We start from the raw sequence: 18269 nt of genomic DNA, 5'->3' as shown, positions 1-18269 counted from the left end.
TACTGAGGGCAAGAGGCCTAAAGAGCCTGTGATTGGAAGCCAGCTGCTCCGGGGCTCTGGGTGCCAGCACCCATGAGGGAGGCGGGTAGGATCCCTGCAGTTGAGTCCCTGCCCACAACACAGGTCCCCTGGCTGGAACTTTCCTGGGAGGTTCTCCTGGGCACGGAATCTGCTAGTGGATGAGGAACTCAGGTCTGTTCACACTTCTACTTGGACAAAAGTGATACAGTCAGGAGCTCGTCCAGAATGATTTATTCTCAATGGAGGTTAAGAAATGACATTGGTTCTCCTGACTGACTTGACAGCAGCCATTGTTTCTAACACCTCCTGGTTCCGGAAGGTCCAGTTCAAACCTCCCTGGTTTGCAGAAGGTCAAATTGACACACAGGGCTGGGAGACTGGTCTGTTCTCATGGCTCTCTCTCTTGAGCTTTTTCAGAGGCCAAAATGAAAAGAGACAGTGAAATATGAGAAATCAGAAAACAGTCAGTGGACTTTATTTGGCTTTGGGAGGTGTAAAACAATGGATGAGTGTGTTTACACTCTCCGGCCCTCCCACCTCCCTTGAAAAAAAGAAAAGACTTGTATTGAGCAGATTTGTTCATTAGAAAGGTATGGAATTTTTGTTGGTGTTGGCCAGACCTTTGTAGCTGGTCGGTGGCCTTGGGCCGCAGAGGTGCTTGCATTTTCTCCTGCCTCCTTCCTTTGTCGTTGGTAGCATCCTGGCTGATGCTGTAGTGTTTATCCAGAGCAATGCTGGACCTTTTTAATTGGTCAGTGCCCCTAAGTCATGGTTTATTCCATACCTCTCAGAAATGTCTTAATTTACTTCATCTAATAGTTTTGCCTCCTTTCTGTGCCCCCCCCCCAAATTAACACCAATTGCAAAACTCTTTCCCCAGGCAGCACTTGGTGAAGCAAGGCATTTTCCTCTAGGGAGGACTTTGTCTTTGGGCATGGCAGTAGGGAAGAATTAATTAAGGCAGAGGATGCAGCTTCATAATTAGAGTGAGGGGTCCAGGAGCTCAGAACACAGCAAGATTTAAAGACACTGCGTTACCTGGTGGTGCAGAGCTTTCTTCTCTGGGTCTCAGTTTGCTCATCTGTGTAATGCCTCCATAGGATATGCACAGTGGTGGGAAGCTGTGAAAGTGCCTTTTTAACAGGAGTTCAACAATTATCGCTGTAAGAAGAAGGCATTCTAGGATGATGGATGAGGGCTCTGGCACTCAAGTTAGCCACAGCTGGGATCTCAAGTCACACCCCTTTAGTGCATGTAGGGTCTTGGCCAGTTCTGGAACCTCCCTAACCACAGCACTTTTATCTATAAAATAGGAACAAAAGGGATCTCAGGAGATTAAATAGGAAAACAGGCATACAATGGCCAGTGCTGAGTATGGATCTGCAGTGGTTACTTTTACTTACAGGGGATGATGTCTGTCTACCTACCAGGTTCTAACTCTTGCTGAGGTACCAGTTCATTTTGCTACTAATGAAGGTGAGTGGACAGACATCTTGGTTGATTTTCATGCCATCTTTTCTGGTTACATTGTTTCTGCTTCTCAGAAGTATCAAGAGATGAACTGTATTCTCCTTGTCAAGTAGGTATTAAAAAGAGGACTTTGAAATCGGCTTCAGGATCCTTCTATAGCAGGAGACAAATTCATTTTGTTGCTCAGGTTTTAACTTGCATTTTAGTTGTTCCCCTCCCCCCAACCACATACATAAACATATACATTGATTTCTTTCTTTTTTTTCTTGTATTACTACAAGGATCAGTTTCTTCTGGCTTAATTCCAGAAACAACATGCCTGTCTTTTTTCATCGTTGAAGAAAAACAGTCCGAAGGCACCATAATTCCTTAAATTGGATTTCAATTCTTGATCCCCTTATGTTCGGTAAACAGAATGTTCTATGAAACATCATTGTTTAGGAGCAAGAGGCTGGCTAGCCTTGCTTTTTTTTTTTTTTTTCCAGAAGGAAAGGGACTGTTTTGAAGTCTTCTGGGGTGATGCTGTGGTTGGGGTCCCGTCGAGATGAATTCCATCTTCACTTGGGATGCAAGCATGAACCCCTTTCCAAAAAAAGTGCTAGTGAAAGTTGGGAGGGCTGCCTGTCAGTGAGTAGAGCGTAGCTTGGGAAGAAGCCTGCAGTTGTGTGTGTGTGTGTGTATGTGTATGTATTTATGTGCTTGTTAACTCTATTAATGCCATGGGCAGCCGCCACTTGAAAGCCTTGGGTTTCCTATATTCAAATCAAAGGCACCCAGAAGCCAAGATAAAGGGGACAGTATGATCTTCAAAGATGAGGGGATAAAAAAGTAGTAGGGACTATTTTCTGGGTAATTCTGCACCCCCTCCCTTTTTTAAAGAAATATTAAGAGTGTCAGTGGCTTCCTCTCACTTGGCGCAGAGGCTCCTCTGGTCAAGCTGTTGCAGTTTCTGAAGTCAGAGATGGATGACTAGGAGAAAGCCAAAGGGAAATGTCTTGGGCTGGTTCTGAACTCGTGGAAGAGTGAGTCAGCCCAGTGTTTCTCAGGATATTTCTTCTCTCACCTTTCTTCCTTTCTCTGAGCCAGTTTCGCTGTGAGAGTGCAGGCTTGGCACCCACTTACCCAAGAACTGATTAGTTCCTAAAAGAAGCAGTGAGTTGATTGCTTACAGAGATGATGTAAGCTTTGCTCTGGGGTACATCAGCTTGGATTTCTCATGCTTTATCTTATAAAGCCTAAATTAACAGCTGGTTTGGTTTGAGTTCTCCGGGATCTGACTAAGGGATTAGAGTCCATTCTCAAGTGAGTCAATCTAGTTTAATTTATTTCAGGTCTATCAAAAAAGATCAATCAAAGCTCTTTTGAAAGTAAAGCTATAATCGGCCTGCACACTTAGAAGTCACTGTTGTTGCACTTATGTTTCTCTCTGGTGGAGAAGTACTGAGGCTGTGGTTCAGAGGATGTGTCGATAGGGCCTTTTCCATGTCCCTCCCTTTTCCACGTGCCCTCCACTCCCCCACCATGAAGATTTTGAGAAGGTGTCAAGTTCAAGAACTCCACCCAGGTGGGTGCTGCCATGACCTCCTGCTCCCTTTTCTTTGGTGATGCTTGATTCCTGGTTTGGAATAATTGAATTCCTTTGTTGTTGTTCCGTCGTTCAGTTGTGTCCAACTCTTTGCGACCCCATGGACTGCAGCATGCCAGTCTTCCCTGTCCATCACCAACTCCCAGAGCTTACTTAAACTCATGTCCATTGAGTCGGTGATGCCATCCAACCATCTCATCCTCTGTCGTTCCCTTCTCCTCCTGCCCTCAATCTTTCCCAGCATCAGGGTCTTTTCCAATGAGTCGGCTCTTCAGATCAGGTGGCCAAAGTTATGGAGCTTGGGCTTCAGCATCATTCCTTCCAATGAATGTTCAGGGTTGATTTCCTTTAGGATTGACTGGTTTGATCTCTTTGCTGTCCAAGGGACTCTTAGCCTGAACAAATCCAGTCCATTTGATGTCACTGGTGTTGCTTTTGGGCTTTCTCTTGCAGAGATGGGTGGTTGAAGGTATGCTTTGAATTCTTTTTCCAAGATGTCTGCAGTGGGTATGTAAGGCCGAGGTGAAGCGTGCTCAGCTGTGGTTGATCTAGGGTTTTGTGAGCCTCGGGAGCTATAACCCGAGTTGCCCATTTCTTTTGTGTTTCCATTTTGAAAACACGTACTGTCATTTGCTTGTGACTAACAACTCTTCTACACGATACATCAAGAGGATGATCAAGAATAACGAAGTGGTTAAGCGCTTGACTCTAGAGTCAGACAGCCCCACCTCTGAATTCTAGCTTTGCTGTTTAGAGGCTTTGTATGATCTTCAGCTGGTACTTTCCTAAACCTCAGTTTCCCTGCCTGTAAAATAGGCATAGTAAAAACTATTCTTCCAAGGATTATTGTGATAACAGAATGAAATAACATTGTGGCTTTGCCTTTATTTTGGTAAAGAAACACTTCAGGGGAAATAACATGAAGCTGAAGCTCCCCCCATGCCTGCAGCCCTGAATGCATTCAGCAGAAGCAGACTCTTTATTTGGGGTCTGCAGTGTGTCCATTACTCTAGGGCTGCCTGGATGCAATGACGTAGCCCCTGCTTTGTAGGGCTGCACAGTCTTTCAGGAGAAGAAAGTGCTTAGTGGAGTAGAGTGTCTGGAACTGTGACTCCCTGTCTTCAGTGCCACTCACTTTGGTCCAGGGGTTTGCTTTTGTCTGTCTTCCATTTGACTGAATGAAAACAGTGTGGGTCTCTTTCTGTCTGCCTTCTGCTCATGGTTCCTGTAAGTCACTCACCCTTCTATTTTTCTTAACTTCCCCCTGACCCGCTAGGTTTGAACGTTTGCCTTATCACTGGTACAGATGTGAGTCCTGCCTCAGTTTTTCTATCTATGAAACGAGATGGCTGTGTGATAAGGGTAGGATAAATACCTCCCATGTTTGAGGTGTTCTCTCGTGTATGGGAACTGAGGCTTTGTTCACTCGGCAGTCATCACTGCAAGAAGAACTTGAATATGAGCAGCAAACAGAGAAGAGAATAGATGCTGTTTGTTGACCTTTTGCTGTGTGTTGGTTTGTAGAACATGCCATATAATTTTAAACTGAATGCTCACGGCAACTTTGTGCATCATCCCCATTTTACAGATGAGAAAACTGAAGAAAGTTAGGGGACTTTCCCCCAAATACATGGCTAGTAAATGACCAAACTGTCATTTGCATCAGGGCCTGGCTGGAGGCTGTGTAGTTGCTACTTTGACATGGAAACGGAAGGCTGCTGCTGGGAATATGGTTGGGTTCCTCTTTGGAAATGTGGACCTTGGGGGTGAATTGGAATCCTTTTGCAAGTGAGTAATTGGATGTGGGTTGCCCATATCTGCCTCTAAAACAAAAACCTCTTTTCCCCTCCAAGGTCCAGTGTAGATCTAAGGCTGGGCTGAATTTCTCTGTTTGGTGTGCGTGGTTGAGGCCTTGCTTGTGGGCCCGTGGATACCTTACGAGTCTGCGTGTGCCTGACCCTGGTGATGATGAGCACCCTCAGGTGTGGGTCTCCTGTGAAACCCCTCTTTTCCTGTGTCTGCTTCTGGGGTTAACCATTAAGAAAACATAGCCAGAGCACTTTGGAAAGTCACACGCTGGGTTTCTCCTGTGTCCTAGAATCTGTCTTAATTCATGTCCCCCTTTGCTTTTGCTTTGAGAGGAAAGGAAAAAAAAAAATTGATAGTCAATGCTAATAATTGTGGCATGTAATGTAATTGGAAGTGTTTCATTGACATGCTCATGAGAGTTTCCAGCTCATCTTCGGCTTGGATGTAGCACTAGACTTGCCTTGAGTGTCTTGTACAAGCCTTTGAAGCAGGTAGACCATATTATAAATAGGCGCGTTGCTATGGTGAGGATGGCAGTCCTTGCTTGCTGTGGGTAACCTTTTCTACCTTCTCGGACACTTTTAAAACAGCAGCATGATAGCATTTCATCTAATTTGGACTGAGGTGGGGGTAGATGAATAAGTGAGACTGAGGTCTAAACACTTTTTTTTTTTTGAAAATGATGTTTTGGGGGTTTCAGCTCACCTAGCGCTATGGAATATTTTGTAGATCGGGCTTTCTCATGATTTATTTAGAAATATGTTTTCTAATGGATGGGGTGAGGGGATGGTGGTAGGTAGGGGGCTGGGCTTTCTTCTCTTTCCCCCTCCTTCCTTCCCCAAGCATTTCTGCGAATTTGTTGGCTTTGATGCCCAGCAGCTCGTACAGTGAAATGAAAGTACAGGTTGGCATGATGTAGGAATGATTATTCTGAGTAGTGTGTTTCCATTACTGTTAATAATATAAAGACAATTGCCTGCCTCTCAGGACTCTTGCACGTGGCCCACAGATAGTTATTTCTCCACAGAGTCGGACATACAGCAATGGGGGCTGGAGTGTTTTATTAGTGACTGTCCTGCAGATCCCCAGGGCAACAGAAATTAGACAGATTTATTTTTTATTTTTCCCCATTGCTTGAAGGATAACTTTTAATTATAGCCAGTAAATATCAGAGCATTTTCAGGTTGGTAAAATTTATTTCCCTTCCCCCAGCCATACTTCTTAATTCCTTAAATTTGGGAGCAGGTGCACAATGTCAGATCCGAAAGGATGTTAAAAATTAACTTGACAGGTGCTTCTAGTTCTTTCACATTTTCAAATGTGTTTCTCACTTTTAAAATGGGAGTAGTGCTTCCTTACTCATCCAGTGGGAAATTTAAAGCACCAAAAGGGATGTTTGGTTGAAGCCCTCTGGGGAGAAGTGATGTTAGGCAGGCATTTAAATGTGAGACCGTTCTGTGTCTTTTGGTCACAGTCTGAATCCTCTATTTTTATAGCTCAAAGCTGCCTCTCGCCTTCTTGGAAGCCCCATCAAGGTGGGCATTCCTGTGGCCTTCCTCAGGAACCTTCAGGTACCGAATCTCTCCTGGCCGGGCAAAGGGGCCCAGAGCTGTGGCTTTTCTCAGCACCTCTGGGGCCTCAGTTTCCCTCTCTGGGAAGTGGGGGTGTGACAGAGATCTTATTAGTGCAGTACCCATCCTGCATCCAGGATGAGACTGTAGCCCCAGGCGCCTGAGGGGTTCAGAAAGCAGGGACCCCTCTTCCAGGTAGGAAAAGCCACGGGGGAGTGTCTCCCATTGCCCAGAGGGCTCAGGGTGCGACCCCTCAGCCGGGATGGTCCTCTTTGCCAGCCTGGGCCACCTGGCACCTTGGGCAGAGATCTTCCTGGGGAAGGCAGCAGGGGCTTTGGGAGGAGAACTCTGGCTTGCTGTGATCACCCACCCCAGGCCAGTGAGCCTGTGGCTTCTGCCTCTGGTTCCCCAGGAGACCTCGCCTGGGTCAGGAAGGAGGACAGAGGTGGTTGCTGGGGCCACTGAGGAGATGAAATGCCAGGGGGGCCAGCATCGTGCCGAAAGCCGGGCAGTGTGTAGACCTCAGGATGGACTGGCCTATGTGTGTATTTAGAAGTATTTCTAGAGGGTAACCTCACTGGCTAGAATGCGTGTCTGAACAAGAGCCCCGTTGTTCATCCAAGCCCTGTTGCACTGGCAGGATGCGGGCAGCGAGGCCTGGGGAGGGGCGGGCCCTGATTCCCTCTAGGATGCCCCATGCCAAGCCCAGGAGAGCGCTGCCCATCTGTCCCCTCGGGTGGTGGGATTGGGCAACCTGGCGAGCAGACAATGCACGTCGGTGGCATAGATTCCATTCCACACACCACCCTCGCCTCCTCTCCCCAGCCCTGGGAGGGAGGCATGCCCTCCGGGAGACACCCAAGCCCAACAATGAGACTTTTGTGGGAACTGGAGGTGAGAATGAGTGGGCGTTGGGATTCCTGGGTTTGAGTTCCAGCTCACTGCCAATTGCCTGGGCGCTGGGCTAACATTTCTGGAATCAAAAAGAAGTGCAGCCTGCCCAGCGAGGCCTCCTGAGCTAGACCTTTCTGGGTGCTACGCTTGCATTGTCTCCGCCGAGGGCTTGGAGCTCCCGAGAGGAGAGGGATTCGTGGGACATGGGATGGGAGGTGGTTAGAGCATCCTGTGGAAGGCTCCAGGCTCTGCCCTTCCCCCGCTCCCCAGGCCTCTCCTGAAGTAATCTGCATTGATCCTTCTCTGAGATTCTGGAATGAAATGTTAGGTCATTATGCTTCAGGCTTTTGTGATCAGAGAACTCTTACCTTGTTGAAAATTGAGATTTCTTGTGTGTCCTCTTTCTACCCCATTTACTGATCAGAATCTCTGAAGGCAGGACCTAGGAGTGTGTCTTTAGTAATAACATGCTTGTAAAGATGCTTTCTGCCGTGGGCTGCCTCCTGGTCCCCGCCCTGCATTGGGCCAGTAGGTCTCCTGAGATATATATATATTTACAGTCCATATGATTCTCTTACTTAAAGTGTACAATTTGATGATTTGGGGTATATTTACAGAGTGGTGTAACCATCTACATTATCTTGTCCCAGAAGGTTTTTATCACATACCCAAAAAGGAACCCCATACCCATTAACAGTCAATCCTCATTTCCCCCTCCCCTAGCAACGACCCCTGTGGATTTACCCAATTCTTGACATTACATATAACAGAATCATAAAATATATAGCTTAGCATCCTGTTTTCAGGATTCCTCCATCTTTTAGCGTATATCAGTTTTTCATGCCTTTTTGGGGCCAAATAGTATTCCATTGTATGGATATACACCACATTTTCTTTATCCATTCATTGGTTTCTGTATGGATGTATGTTTTCCTTTCTCCTAGGTATATACCTATGAGTAGAATTGCTGAATTTTATGCTATTAGTAGCTCTACGTTTAACTCTTTTAGGAAGAGCCAAATTTCTCAGACTTTGGATTCTGTGATGTGCCCTGTTGTGTTGGGCACTACGTGACTTTTCTTTGCCAGAGACAATATAAAGATTGCCTGTAAAGAAAACAGGTCACGTTAAATACGCCCCCCTCCAACCCCGCCTCTCGCCCACCCTAGGCATTGGTTTACTTGGATGGTTACCATCAGTTACCCTCCTGTAACCCAGGGGGGTTTTGACCCCAGCTGCATGATACAGTCACCTGGAAGCTTCTAGAAAATAAAAGCTTCATCTCCAGATCAGTTAAATCAGAATCTCTAGCTACTGGAGTTTCGACCTGAGTTTTCACAAGTCAGTATTGCATCTTTTTCTCCTTTCTCCCAAGGGTGAGAAGAAAAGGCAGAGAAGGAGTTGTTGGTGCTGAGTAGAAAGACTCTAGGAAGATCCCAACACCCTCAGGTGTAAATGGGAACGGGGGACTTGGGCAGGGAACTGGGAAGAACTTGTGAGAGGTGACCTGTGGCTGGGATGGGGGAGGGGAATCTCTTAACCTCTGTACAGTTTGGCTGTAATTATTTTTGAGTTGAAGCACATACTTACCCATAGAGAGGGCTGCTGAGAGAGTCGTTGCTTCCTTGACAGTGGCTGGACTTGGTTGTTGCGAGGTGGTCTTTCTGTCTCAGTCTGGGGCAGGGGGGGCAGGCACCAGGCGACCACCCCGTCTCCTGCAGGGGTGGGGCTGATGAGAAATGGAGAGCTGCCAGCAGTGCTGGGTTTTACTGTGGTGGCCTTGGGCATGTCACCACATGCTGGGAGCTCAGAGGGAGGGACAGCTCTCGGAGGACCTTTCACCTGGGCTACTCTGGATCAGGTCATCTTCGCCTAAGCCTACCGCTGCCGGCTGTTTTGGTGAAATTGGTATAAATGTCACTCGCTCTGCACTTGCCTCTCTGAAGCTTCCTCCCAGGGGTCCTCGCCTCCCTTAGGACTGCCCCTTGGTTTCCCTCTGTATAGTGATCACTCACTGGCTGGCATCTTCCTTTACCTGAGTTGTCCCTTCCCCACCTGGAGGTTCACACCAGGGGGACAGGAAGCGTCAGTTCATTGCTTTGTCCTCATTGTCTGGGGGCTCCAGAAATATCCTGAGTAACTGAGTTATTGAGTCTTTACCTGAAGTATCCAGTGACTGTGGGGATGTAGCTTTGAGCTACCTCTGGGAGCTAAGACCCTTTTTCTTTTATTTAATAAATTATATTCAAGAAGAAATAATAATGGTCAACTTTTTTTTTAAACACCAGATAAGCCCACTTTATTGTTTATTATAAAAATATGACAATCAGGAGTTTTTGTAGTACACTTTTTCTGGGGCATACATAAATAGAAAAAGTTTGTACCACATAAAAGGCATTATCAGGTTGAACTAGGAAACTGGAAGTGGGTTGGCAGTTGTTTAAGGGGGTTAAAAAATAACATTTATTTAAATACCATATCATTTTCTGATACTTTATAAATATTAGTCTGGTCAAAAAATTTGTTCCGATTATGGAACAATCCAACCCAATAAATAACGGTCAATGTTTATTGAAAAACTTGTGTCCTGCATGTGGTTAAGGACTTTATTATCTTTGTTATACCTATCACAGTCCCTCAAGGTTGGTGGCCATGGACAGCATCCCAGTTTATAGGGTGAGGAACAGGTCAGTAGGAAGTACAGCCTAGATTAGGGCCCTGATCCCACTCTAGAGCCCTTAGATCTCTGTTGCCTCCAGGGAGGGAATTAACAAATAAAAAGAATCCTGTGCATTGAAAAAAAAGATACTTGGGGAGGAGGAGGATGGTAACCAAAATGATTTGTGTTTCCTGTTGAAGGTATTTGTTAGGGCACCAGTTAAAAACTCTGCCTTCAGGGATACCCAAGGTGATGCGAAATTGGTTTTTGCCTAAAAGCCAGAAAAGCGGTAATGTGCTGGTCCACGTGCCTAGGATACTGACGCTGGCCACTCAGTGGAGAGAGCTGAGTATGAGCCTGGCCCCTCTTCCCTCCCCGCTCCCCCCCAGGATCCAGAAGGTTGTCCTCATTGTCAACCATCACCCAAGACCCGGGCTTCCTGAGCGTTGAGTGACAGCCACAGGAAGCAGTTAGCCCAAACCTCAGTGAGGCCCTTGGCGGGGGCTGGAGTACTCACCAGTGATCCTTATCCAGCAAGGCCAGAGGCCACGGTTGCCTACCTTTCCTTCCTCAGCTGGCTTCTGCAGGGCATGGGGCTCTCTGGCCACCAGCACTTAGCACGTGGGAAGCCAGCAGGCTGATACAGGGTGTCCAGTGTGCCAGGTTAGGGCCTTCTAGCAGAAAGGGGCCAGACAGACAGTTTCATTTACCTCCTTGTTTTCAGATCAGGAACTGAGAGGGAGATGAACATCATAGCTCCTCAGTGGCGGAGCTATAGCTAGAGCCCAGGGTTCTAGAGGGGAAACTTCTGCAGGTTTGGGGTACTTCGCAAGGGCCTTCTGTCTTCTGAGACCCTGTGTTCCTCAGAGGTTAGAATTTAGTTTGGGGAAAGATAAAACTCAAGAGGTGGGGTTCCTGCTCTGCTGTGATTGTGGGTGGTGATGAAGCTGGTGGTGCAGAGCTGGGCTGAAATCCAAGTGGTTCTAAGGAGTTTAGCGAGACCCCTGCTCAGGTATCCTTTTCCTCAAAAAATAACAAAGCAATGAAGTTTCTGAAGAGATCTTGAAGTCTGTTTGCTGTGGGCTTTGTAGTCATTACCTGGTGAGTTGGGTATTAATAATTTCCTCCCTACTGCGCACTACTGGGTAAGTGACTCAGCCTTGGCAGCTAGACGTCTGTGAGAATCGCCTGCAGCTGGTAGAGCATTTCTGAACTTGGAGGGGACCTCAGTCTAACGGGGTAGGTTGGCTTACACAGACCACAGGTCCGTCAGCATCTGAAACTTCCCTGGTGGTTGAGTGGTTAAGACGCTGATCTTCCACTACAGGGGCACAGGTTTGATCCCTGGTTGGGGAACAAAGATCCTGCATGCCGCATAGTGTGTCCAAAAAGTAATAAAAATTATTATATATATATATACACACACACACACATATATATATGAAAAGTGAAAGTGTTTTGCTCAGTTGTATCTGACTCTTTGCAACCCTGTGGACTGTAGCCTGCTGGGCTCCTCTGTCCATGGAATTCTCCAGGCAAGAATACTGGAGTGGGTTGCCATACCTTTTTTCAGGAGATCTTCCTGACACAGGGATCAAACTCAGGTCATTTGCATTGCAGGCAGATTCTTCACTGTCTGAGACACCAGGGAAGCCCCTATATATAAGCAGTGGAGAAATTATGGTTTGTCTTGGTTTGAGTTGTGATGTTTTGTTTTGAAACTTTAACATGAAGGGAGGATGGGAGGGGTGTTTTGTTCATCTGCAGGGCAACCAGATGAAAGCTGAGAGGTACTAGGCCTGAGGTACCCCACCATGGCTTCCCTGGTGGCTCAGCTGGTAAAGAATCCACCTGCAATGTGGGGGACCTGGGTTCGATCCCTGGGTTGGGAAGATCCCCTGGAGAGGGGAATGGCTATGCACTCCAGTATTCTTGCCTGGAGAATCCCCATGGACGGAGGAGCCTAGCAGGCTGCAGTCCATGGAGTTGCAAAGAGTCAGACACAACCAAGTACACACTAGGCCTGAGGGGTTCATTGTGAGATCCTTGGGGAGATGATGATGATGATGCCATTGGTTGATAACCACATGGCCATCCCCCAGAGGCTGAAAAGGAGGAAGAGGCTCATGGGCCTCACTGGGAAGGGCCTTGTTGAGCTGCTGCCTTCCGGGAAAGGATTGACCCCCTACCCCCACCAGGGAGGAGGCCAGGGACCAGAGAGGACCAGCCCACCAAGTAATTGCACCTTCAGAGGGCCTCGTGGTCTCATCCACTCTGTCCTGCCTGTTGGGATTGCCTTCTCAGACCCGGGGTCAAGCTCAACGAGATTCTGTGTTGGTTTCTTTTCCTGTGGAGCTGGGGTGTTAGACTGAGTCCCAGTCCCTTAGCTCATGTGTGCTCTTGGAGGCGAGCATTGTCCTCTTTGAGCAGTTTTATCAGCGACCCAGCATTGTAAGCTAATCAGTCATACCTGGCCTCCTTCCGCATGGACTTTATTCTGCTGTGTTTCTGGTTTCCAGTGTGTTATGTTTATGGAGGAGACGGTTAATCAGCTGCCTTGACAATTAAAAGAAAAAGGAGCAGGGAGGGATATTCTGAGGATATTCTTGATTTATTCTAGAAGATGTGAGAGAGGGGTGGGGACTGAGGGGAGGGGAGGAGTCCCTGGTCGTGGGAATGGCCCTGGCCCAGGCCACCATAGCCTAAGTTCTGTTCATGCTTATTCACTTTCTGGTTGTACAAACCAGCCTTCTGGATTTATATTTTTTTATTTGTAAATTAAGTTGGACTAAAACAAAATACTCCTTAGTTTTTCATATACGAAGACCAAACCCCCCTATTTTTTTAAGGTAAATTTTCTTGGAGGGTAGCATTCATGAAAGGAAAAGGGGGAGTAAAGCTATATGGAGCAGGGGAGATGCCAGAGGGCAATGCTGATAGGAGAAAGTGTTTGCCAGCCCAGGGGGCGAGAAGACCCATTTTTTTTTTTTCTTTTTTTCTTTGACTGTGCCAGGTCTTAGTTTTGCAATATGGGATCTAGTTTCCTGACCAGGAATCGAACCCCCTGCATTGGGAGCACAGAGTCTTAGCTACTGGACCACCAGGGAAGTCCTGAGAAGACCCATTTTTAAGTGGTGAAAATTACACAGACCCTCCTCCCTTCATCAGACCTTAACACAGCCCTCCGTCACTGAGTGGTTACCGAGCTAAGCACCTGATAGACATTTTGCAGTTCCATCACTGTGTGAGGCACACGCCTTTTCCAACTGAGCAAACACGGGCACAGGAAAGGCAAGTAACTTGCTCAGAGTCACACAGAAAGGAAGGGCTTAGAAGCCCGAGCACTTAGTTGCTGCATCTCCTTTCGTTAATATTCATATCTGCTCTGTATTTGCTGACGGGGAACCGTACGCTGTGACCACAGGCTCTTAAGAATTTGGTTAATGCCTTTGCATGGCCTCATAAGTTTGTTAGACATCACCGCATGAACATCGAATGAAGAGGCAGGTTCAGTAGAGTGAGAGGTTCTTTCCGTGTCCGCTCCACCCGTCTAGCTTGGGGATGAATGCGGGGCCCTGGGAAGTGATGCTGGCTCCCCATGCTTTCCCTGTTTGCGTGGGGCTTTCTAGCTGATGGGGTTCTCTGCTGCAGGACGACTCTGTCCATCCAGACCTGTGTAACCGGCTAATGGAAATGGTCTTGGGTCATCGTGTCTGTGTTCCGTGTGGCTGGATAGGCAGTCGGTCCCTGACCTGAGGGCAACACCCGAGGGAGTCTCCATGGGGCGGGGTCAGGAGCCCTGTTATTACATAACAGCCCCTTGGCTTAGCTTGGTGCCTTCCTCCTGGGAAGCTATCTGTGTTCTGCAGATGCCCTCTTGGTTTGTTTTCAGGGAGGAGATGGGGAAGCTGCCCAAGACTTGAGTTCCTCTATGAGGGATTTGAATACAGGTCAGTGGGGTTGCTGGGTCAGTCTATCCTGGTCTGGATACAAAACTGAACACCCTGACGTTTCAGTTATTTGTCCCATAGGTGTAAGGCCTGTGTTAGAAAACTGTCCTGGTCCGAGGACTTCCCTGTTGGTAGAACTTAGTGCTGGGAATTCTCTGGTGAATACAGTGGTTAGGATTTTACGCTTTCATTGCTGGGGGGTGTGGGTTCAATCCCTGGTCAGGGAACTAAGATCCCACAGGGTGTGTGGTGTGGCCAAAAAAATAAAAGGAAGAGAACTTGGTGCTACTGTTCAATTTTGGGCTTCCCTGGTGGCTCAGATGGTAAAGAATCTTCTTGGAATGCCGGAGACCTGGGTTTGATCCCTGGATCGGGAAGATCCCCTGGAGAAGGGAATGACTACCCAATCCAGTATTTTTGCCTGGGAAATGCCATGAACTCAGGGGCCTGCCATGGGGTTGCAGAGAGTCAGATACGACTAAAGTGACTACCGCTTTCACTTTCAATGGGTGTTGGCTATGGAGCTCAGGAACCGTGTGGATCCTTGGAAATGCCAAAGAACTTGTTGTTTTGACCACTCTTGTCTATAAATACCTTTGTATTGTGTTGAAACAAAAAGGTTGTGCAGGCTGGAATGAGGAGAGCTGGACTGAATCTTGGATGCCTTGATGTACCTCCCTAGGACCTGTTTTCTCTTTTGTAAGATGAAATGGGGAGTGGGCTGTCTTCATAAATGTCCTCTAGCATGGGACCCCAGGAGTTTCCTCCAAAAGGTCTGGGGCTGAGTACTTCTCAGGGAGTCTGCATGAGCGGTCACCTCTTGGAGAATTCAGATGCTCATTTAGAGGTCCGAGAAGTCCTGCATAAAAGAGAATCCAGATAGCTCTTTGTTGGCCTGAGCAGTGCCCCCTGGGAACTGTGGGATTAGGTGATGCTTGAGCAGTCTCCCAGGGCTAAGATGAATCTCACTCCCTTTCTTTAATCCATCTGACATGGGTCACAGGCATGTCCGCTGGGTCAAGGGATGGTCCCCATCTTGGGCCAGCAGGCTGTGAGAGAAGGAGCTTACATTACTAGTGCTTCTCTAACTCATCACCCAGGAAACCAAGCTCTGGAGGGAAGAGGACAAATTAAGACCCACTGGGACTGGGGCTTGAGACCCTTGGCAAATAGAAGTATGCAGTTGAATAACAGGGGCTTCCCAGATGGCGCTAGTGGTAAAGAACCCGCCTGCTAATGCAGGAGACGCAGGATTGATCTCTAGGTCGGAAAGATCCCCTGGAGAAGGGAATGGCAACCCCCTCCAGTATTCTTGCCTGGAGAATCCCATGGATGGAGGAGCCTGGCCGCTTACGGTCCATGGGGATCACAGAGTCAGACACGACAGAGCACTGACTGAACTGAATAATTGTCAGAAAGTTGGCCGTGGTCTGGCCAGTCTCTTCAAAGGTGTGCAGTCTTCAGGCCCAGAGAGGCTGTGTGACCTGCCTACGAGCTGCAGTTCACTGACAATGGCTCAGGTTTAACGAATCACTCAGAGCAAGACATCAGAGCTGTTTAATCTGACAAATGGTGTTGGGATGATGTCTTTCCTGGACGGTGTAAGCAGCGCTGTTTGCTTAGGATGGCTTTTGGCAGTGCTGTTGTTGTCCCAGCACTGGCAAACTATCTCTTGGGCCTGGAGGGGAGGGCCAGAGATCGTGCCTCTGGTAGAAGGCTCTGAGTACACAAGCACACCACGTGGTCCCCTGGGTGTGCCCACGCGAGCCATGGCGGAAGATTTGCTTCACTGCCTTCGGTTGGACAGACACTTTTCTTTTTCTGTTTCGGGGTATTTGATGTGGTTGGGTCATGTTTCTCCTCCTCCAAATTCCCTGTTCGTGCTCCACCCTCCACTCCCCAGCCCTCCAGTCGCACCAGCCAGCTACAGCCTCCTCTTCTCTTTTAACTGTGTGCAAACTGGGTTTTGACAAACATGATGAACTGGGTATTTTTGGAAGGCTCCAGAGGGCAGGCCTGGAGTCAGGAATGCTTCCTGCAACCCCTGCATCCAGTGGGCGGGCCTCTGTCACCCTGCCCTGGGGTGGGGATGTGCCTGCTGGGGGAGGCCAGGGGAGCCAGGGAGGGTTGGAGAACTCCAAGCTTTCCCAGACCTTCGGAAGGCTCCTAGGAAAGCAGAGCCTGAAACTTTTATCATCACGACTACAGGTGAAAGACTTTCATTTGGCTGTGCTGGTCCAACAAAGACTATTTTATTTATGTGTTTCCAAGCCCTTAAAAATTCTTTTAGGGCACATCAGTAGGGAGTTAATAGAAACTTGGAACTGAGAAAAATGCCTGCAGGGTACGCAGAACCCCAGCCAGCCAGCTGTGAGTTGTGTGTTGTTAGCTGGTAGGTTGGTGCTCAGAGAAGTGGCTGGCTGGACGAGGTAGTGAGCCATGGACTGTTTTTCTCCATCACCTTACTTTTCAATGATTAAGTCATTTTTTTTTTTTTTTTCTTCTTGTGGCGCAAAGGGAGCACTCCTCTAAACTTTTCTGTGGGTTTGTTAACACCGAAGGGTCCTCTAACATTTCTGGTTTGTGCCACAAAGAAAGCTTGGAGGGGAATGGCTGCCCTCTCCCTGCTTCCCAGTGAACCGTATCGCATTTGAAGATACTTGTTGTTAGTAAGAAGGGTGTTTCTGTTGTTTTCCTGAGTGTTGAGTTTAAAGCTAAACAGAAGAGATGTGAGTCTCAGCCAGGCATCACTAAGATAGTCTGTTTTCCCCCAAAGTAATGTCCTAAAGAATTAAAAATCCTTTGAACACTCATTGTTTCTATTTATCAGTATAGACGGAGATGCTTTGGGGTCCAAGTCCAGCTGCTTAGGAGATCGATGGTTGGCTTTCTCTGGGCCTCACATTTTCTCCATCTGTAAAATGGCCCACTAATTTCTGCCACCCTGGATAGATTGAGGGCAGGAGGAGAAGGGAGTGACAGAGGATGACGTGGTTGGATGGCATCACCAACTCAATGGACTTGAGTTTGAGCAAACTCTGGGAGTTGGTGATGGACAGAGAGGCCTGGCGTGCTGCAGTCCATGGGGTCACAGAGTCGGACACGACTGAGTGACTAAACAACACCACCACCCTGGATGAGGGTGAGAATTCAATGGGCTGGCAGCTTCTACCCCTCAGCCCCTGTTCTCAGGAAGATAAAGCTGTGGCTTGTGAAATCTATGGATCATGTTCAACCTTATATGAACCCCCAGGGAGACTATCAAGGTGGCTTGACAAAACTTCAGACCCAGGAGTTTTGGGTTCAGCAAGCTGATCCTTGAGTGCGTGATGTGCGCTGGACGAACTGGCCACCAAGGAAGCTGGCTGGGAGCTCAGCTTCTCTGAAGTTCCTTGGGGCTGCCTGGTCCAACTTGTTTAGCTGAATGATTTTCAAATGGAGATGATCTTGCACCCCAGGGGGCATTTGGCGATGTCTGGCTATATTGAGGACTGCGGTTCCTTGGGAGGTGCTACTGGTATCTAGTGGGCAGAGGCCAGGCGTGTTGCTGAACCTTCTGCAGTGCACAGGATGGATCTCCCGCAAGACAAAGAGCCATCCAGCCCAGGGTGTCAGTAGTGCGGAGGGTGAGACTCCCTGGTTGAGTGTCTGCTGTGAGTGAGCATGTGTGCGTGTTTGTACATTTGAGAAGGGAGACCCACACGTGCTGCCTGCTCGCAGTGGTCACTCTGGAGGGGACGGTGCTCATCCGCTCCCCAGTCCGGGGGTTGGTTATGGAAACATCATGATGGAGGCCGGCCTGTGAAGAGCCCTGAGATCCAATGGGAGAAAGAATCTAATTTGATTTATTTTGTGGTTCTATTCAATTGTCTTCACCTCTATTTTGAGACTTTCTCAATTACAGTAAAACACACAAGAAGAGAAAAACCACATTATCCCTCCACTTTGTCTTGGAAGATGGCCTAGTGAAGGAGTCAGAGTTCCCCACCTCTTCAGATGTAACTGCTGTAACACTGTGATATGCCTATAAATTTTGCCCATCTCTGAATTACATCACAGGGCCTTTGTACATGTATTTGTGTATATATGTATTTTTATGTATTATAATATATATCATATACATATATGCATATATGTATTCTTATGTATGAGAATATATATATAATATACATATGAATGGATTTTTACTCATACATATATATGAATAATTATAGAAAGAAATTAATTTTTTGCATCTTGAGTCATCAGAGACTTATGTAATGACCAGAGGCAGCCCTGATTATGTATATGAGCAAAGTGTTTTGTGAACA

General features: G+C 47.5%; 1 protein-coding gene across 43 annotated transcripts in view; it reads left to right on the top strand.

Annotated features, from left to right (window-relative positions):
* Positions 1-18269, top strand: part of TCF7L2 (transcription factor 7 like 2) — a 215485-nt gene that overhangs the window by 28502 nt on the left and 168714 nt on the right. For 3 of the 43 annotated variants that reach the window (XR_014068423.1, XR_014068424.1, XM_081539568.1), the window contains exon 1: positions 13842-13959. The exons of the other annotated variants lie outside the window; for them this stretch is intronic. The gene's annotated coding sequence lies outside the window, so the exon portion shown is untranslated. Of the gene's footprint in view, positions 1-13841; positions 13960-18269 lie in introns of those variants that run through there. 43 annotated transcript variants of the gene reach the window in all.

Source organism: Giraffa tippelskirchi, chromosome 2 (assembly GCF_054371585.1).
Source record: "Giraffa tippelskirchi isolate mGirTip1 chromosome 2, T2T-mGirTip1v1.2.pri, whole genome shotgun sequence".
Lineage (NCBI taxonomy): Eukaryota > Metazoa > Chordata > Mammalia > Artiodactyla > Giraffidae > Giraffa > Giraffa tippelskirchi.
Note: the sequence above shows the minus strand (reverse complement) of the source record. Positions and strands in the feature narration are given on the sequence as shown.